Below are 6000 nucleotides of genomic sequence, written 5' to 3' on the forward strand. Positions count from 1 at the left end.
TTCTGCATGGAAGTGATGACAGGCAGTATTTCTTCAGGTAAGGGTTTAAATGCTGTATTTCTTCATTTAAGGGGTTACAGGCAGTAGTTCATAATGTAAGGGGTTACAGGCTGTAGCTCTTCATGTATTGGGTTATGGGCTGTAGTTCTTCATATAAGGAGTTTTATGGTGGTCTTCTTCATGTAAGTGGTGACAGGCAGTAGTTCTTCAGGTGAGGGTTCATAGGCTGTAGCTTTTCATGTAACGGTTACGGGCAGTAGCTCTTCATGTAAGGGGTAACAGGCAGTAGTTCTTCATGTAAGGGGTTACAGGCTGTAGCTCTTCATGTAAGGGGTACAGGCTATTACTTTTCATGTAAGGGGTTACAGGCAGTAGTTCTTCACATGAAAGGTTACAGGCTGCCTGCAGACAGTAGTTCTTCACGTAAGGGGTTACAGACAGTTTGTAAGGGGTTACAGGCATTAGTTCTTCATGTAAGTTGTTGCAGATAGTATGCAAGAGGTTACAGGCAGTAGTTCTTCATGTAAGGGGTTCAGGTAGTTCTTCATGTAAGGGGTTACAGGCTGTAGCTATTTATGTAAGTGGTTACAGGCAGTGGTTCTTCATGTAAGGGATTACAGGCTATAGCTCTTCATGTAAGGGGTTACAAGTAGTAGTTCTTCATTTTAGCGGTTACATGGTGTTGTTCTGCATGGAAGTTGTGATAGGCAGTATTTCATCATTAAGGGTTTTCAGACTGTAGTTCTTCATGTAAGGGGTTACAGTTTCTAGCTCTTCATGTAAGGGGTTACAGGCAGTATTTCTTCATGCAGTGGGTACTGGCTGTAGTTCTTCATGTTAGGTGTTACAGACTATAGTTCTTCATGTAAGGGGTTACAGATTGTAGTTCTTCATGTAAGGGGTCACAAGCAGTAGTTCTTCATTTTAGGGATTACATAGTAAAGTTCTGCATGGAACGGGTCACAGGCAGTAGTTCTTCAGGTAAGGGTTTACAGGACTTAAAGAACTAAACTGGCTAGAACCCCCACAACTCCTTCACTTTAATCAATTCACCCTCGCTCATATTAACCACATCCCTTCAAACCCTTCCCCAACCCTATCACCCCACTAGGCCCCTAAGATCAAGCAACAAAAATCAACTCACTGTTATCAAACCCAAAAACTCAGCAGGAGAAGCCATATTTTCATGTACCATATCTAAACTTTGGAACAATCTTCTACCTGTATAAGTACTCTACCTTCCAGCAGCCTTTTCAAGACTGTGCTCAGATTCCACTTAAATTTACATTGGCTTTGTCCTTGTTCTAATCCAGACTAACACCCCCACCCTTACCCCCCCACCTAGACTCTTAACCCAACTATGCTACCACCACTACTAACCACAGTCAGAATTAGCTAGTTGTCTTTACATACTTTAAAATCTTGTCTGACAACTTTGTTACTAATATTATAAACGATAAGAAACTATCTTAACTTGCAACATTTACTGATTATACTGTTGATAATCAATATCTTGTATTAAAGCCAACAACCTGTAATGTTGTTTACTATTGCTGAAACTTTGTATCTCTATCATGTACATAATGTGGAGCTTTTCTCCATGGGAATCTGCTGAAAAAGGACCTGCATCCAGTTGGAATTTCCTGGTAAACAAATGTAAATAAATTAATAAAAATTAATAAGCAACCTCTTACATGAAGATGCACGCAACCTCCACCCCACAAACACAACCCAAATGACACATATCCACAAACTCAGTGTGCCACTCAACCACAGCCCATAAGGCATAACAATGTACCCAACACTCTAGTCATAGGTGACTTTATAGTGAGGCACTCTGATGTTCCACTCACCAGGCTAAACAAGGAGAAAGTTACTGTCAGCTGCCTGTCAGATGCCACGATCCACCACATAATGCATGCACTCAGGTCACTCCACAACGTGTAAATATGACTCTGTCATTGCTCATGCTGGTGTGAATGACCTGAGATGTACCTCCCTGGACTACATGAAAAGACACCTAGAGGAGCTCTCCGATCTTGTAGCCAAGGCAGGTATGACCCTAGCCCTGAGTGGCATCCTGCCATCACCCAGAATGGTACCACAGTACAAGGACAAAATGATTGACTTCAACAATTGGCTAAGCTTCTGGTGTCATTCTAAGGGGATCCAGCATCTGTCTGCCTGAGATGACATCATCGACAGACCACAATGCTTTGCCAGAGATGGCCTGCACCTGTTGCACTTGGGATTCCAGATATTGGCTAAGGTTCTTGCCACCCCTATAGTGTCTTTTTTAGGCAAGGTTCAAATGACAAATTCACCACCGTAAAAGGTACAAGCAAGCAAAATCTGAGGGTAATGCTACTTAATGCTAAAAGTCTAAACCTCAAAATGCACTCACTCAAGGCGCTTCTTTAAATGGAGAACATCGACATCTGTGCAGTGTCAGAGACCTGGTTCAAGGCTCCAGAGAGTACCCCTGCATTACCAGGCTATAATTCATACCACACCTTTTGGCCACCTAACCTTGACTGAAACACTAGAGGTGGAGGCGTGTCTATATTTATTAAGGATACCCACACCTCCAGGCTAGTTGCTCAGCATAATGCATCCGAGATTATCCAAATGCAACTAACTCTGGGCAAGACCGCAATCCAAATTGTAGCTTGTGACTGATCCCCCACCATGCCCCAGGACTCCCACTCCTCATTTCTAGATACACTGGAAAATATTAGGGTACAATCCAACACCCTAATAATGGGTGATTTCAACTACCCCAACATTAACTGGGAAAACTACTCATGTACCAACTCTATAGCTCAACATTTTTTGGAATTCATAAATTCCAACACCTTGGATCAACTTATCAACACCCCTACCAGGGGCAGCAATATCCTAGACCTGGTCATTACCAACATGGGTGACCGGTGTTCCACACCAAAGGTCAATTCCTCATTGGACAGATCCAGCCACAAGCTAATCACCCTAGACATCCACATCCCATCTCCACCCCCTATTAGGGAAACACCCGTAAAAGATTTCTCCAAAGCCAACTTCACGCTTCTTAAGACAGAAGTGGCAAACAATAGAGGTATGACTGCTGAATCCTACACAGTTGCACTTTATAAGCATTTACACAAGTGCATGGATCATGCTATCCCTAACAGAACTAAGATGCTATCCTCCAAAAAAATGAAGCCAATCTGGTGGTCCTCTGCCATAAACAAACTCTACAACAGAAGAAAGAAACAGTTGCAAAAAAGAGCAAAATCCCCTGATTGGAGGAACTCGCTGGTCAGCCTCAGTAAGAAACTGAGATCCCTCATAAAATCCTCCAAACCTAGTTACAAAAAGAAAATTGCCACTGATTCTAAAGACAACCACAAAGCATTCTATAGCTATGTCAAGAATCTCAATGACAACACTCAGATCTGCTCAGAGTTACAGCACAATGGCACTAAATATACAGAACCAACTGATATTGCCAACATCCTGGCAGATAGGTTCAGTGCTAACTTTACTCCCCTCTCACCCCCTAAAGGGCCAATCTCTATACCGGAAGAATGCAGAGTTCCTGTAGTCATGGCTGCACAGGTAAAAACCACACTCTCCAAAGCCAAGAACACAGCATCCATGGGACCTGATAGCATCCCAGGCTGCGTTCTACATGAACTACAGAGTGAACTGGCACCTCACCTAAGTACCATGTTCAATCATAGCCTCACCTCAGGCTTTGTGCCCACTGAATGGTGCACAGCAAGGTTTATCCCACTCCACAAAGGGGAAGCCACCCTGACCCCAGGAACTACTGCCCCATTAGCCTGATGAGCCTGCTCTGCAAGGCCATGGAACATATCATCATAGAACTTATAAACAAAGACATTGGTAATCTCCAAACTCTGGTCCCCACCCAGTTCAGGTTTGTAAAAGGCAGATCATGTCTCCTAAACCTGATAGACTTCTTTGAAGCAGTCACCAAAGCCGTAGACGAGGGTAACGTGGTTCACCCAGCCTATCTAGATCTTGCCAAGACTTTCAACACTATCCCCCACTCTGGAATTATAGATAAACTCACTAAACTTGGTATAAATCCCTATGTCACAAGATGGGTTGCCAACTGTCTCACTGACAGAATCCACATAAGTAGCAGACTCCAAATTCGACTTCAGACCAGTGACAAGTGGAGTACCACAGGGTTCAGTCCTGGGTCCTCTCCTGTTTGGTATCTACTTCTCTGAAGTAAAGGCTAACACAGACGGTCTTTGGCTAACAAAGTTCACAGATGAATGCAAACTAGGAGCCATAATCGAAACTACTAACGATGTGGACATCCTACAAAAGGGCCTCACTGAGACAGATGCCTGGTGTCAAAGCCATGGCCTCAAGCTCAGTGCCAAAAAGTGCATTGTTATCCCCTTTGGTAAAAACTCTGTACCCATGAACTACCACAGAGGTGGTAGTAAACTTAACACTGAAAGTGTGATAAGAGACCTTGGGACACAGGTGGACAATAGTCTCTCCTTTGATAATCACATCGCCACAGTAGTCAGGAAATCATTCTACGCGGCACACCTCATCACAAAACGTTTCTCATCCAGAAAAAAGAGGTCATTGTTCCCCTCTACTCGTCACTCATTAGACCCATTATAGAGTACAATGCCCCTTTTAGTATGTACCTCACAAGATGTCTACAACAACTGGAAAGACTGCAGCAATACCTCACAAAGAGGATTACCGGCTTCAAACAGATGCCCTATGCAGACCATCTCAAAAAACTCCAGCTTTACTCCATTGCATATCGCTTATTCAGAGGCGATCTCTGCCTAACATACAAAGCTATGTCAAACCCAGAGCTGCTGGACATGCTCCACTTAAAGAAATCCCAGTCCCTCCAAGCTACACACTCTAGAGACCTAAACCTTGTCACCACAATAAACAGAACATGCTGGAGGGATAGATTCCTGTCCCAGAGACTTCCCATACTCTAGAACAAACTACCTAGCTATATCAAACAAAGCTCCTCATTAGCACTCTTCAAGAAAAATCTTGAAGATTGGATAGGAAATAGGAAATTCACCCAGGGATCACTTCTGTGGCTCTGCTTGACAGTGGCACAGGAAAATAATTTTCTTGGGTGGCGAAAGCCAGGGTACCTTTTTGGCTAGGCTTACATAGGCCCTAGGGCCAATAGCCAAGTACCTACCTATGAACCTATGAAGAGCTGCAGCCTGTAACCCCTTACATGTAGAACTACAGCCTGTAACCCCTTATATGATGAGCAACAGCCTGTAAACCCTTAAATGAAGAGCTACAGCCTGTAACCCTTTACATGAAAAACTACTGCTGCTAACCCTTACATGAAGAGGTAAATCCTCTAAAACTTTTACATGAATAACAAACTACCTAGCTATATCAAACAAAGCTCCTCATTAGCACTCTTCAAGAAAAATCTTGATGATTGGATGGGAAATAGGAAATTCACCTTGGGGATCATTTCTGTGGCTCTGCTCGACAGTGTAACCACTTACATGAGTAGCTACATCCTGTAACCTCTTAAATGAAGGACTACTGTCTGTTACCTCTTACATGATGAGCTACATCCTGTAACCCTTTACATGAAGAGCTACTGCCTGTAACTGCTTACATGAAGAACTACTGCCTGTGACCCCTTAAATGATGGGCTACAGTCTGTAACCCCTTATGTGAAGAACTACTGTCTGTAACCCCTTAGATGCAGAGCTACAGAATCCCCTTACATGAAGAACTACTGCATGTAACCCCTTATATAGAGGTACAGCCTGTAACCCCTTATATGAAGCATTACTGTCTGAAACCCCTTACATGATTTTCTACTGCCTGTAACCCATTACATGAACAGCTAAAGCCTGTAACCCCTTAAATGAAGAAATACGGCCTGCAACCCCTTACATGAAGAACTACAGCCTGTAAATCCTTACCTGGAGAACTACTGCCTGTGACCACTTTCATGAATAACTA

The sequence above is a fragment of the Protopterus annectens genome, chromosome 9.part0 (genome assembly GCF_019279795.1).
Source record: "Protopterus annectens isolate FY-2018-M chromosome 9.part0, PAN1.0, whole genome shotgun sequence".
NCBI classification, from domain to species: Eukaryota; Metazoa; Chordata; order Ceratodontiformes; family Protopteridae; genus Protopterus; species Protopterus annectens.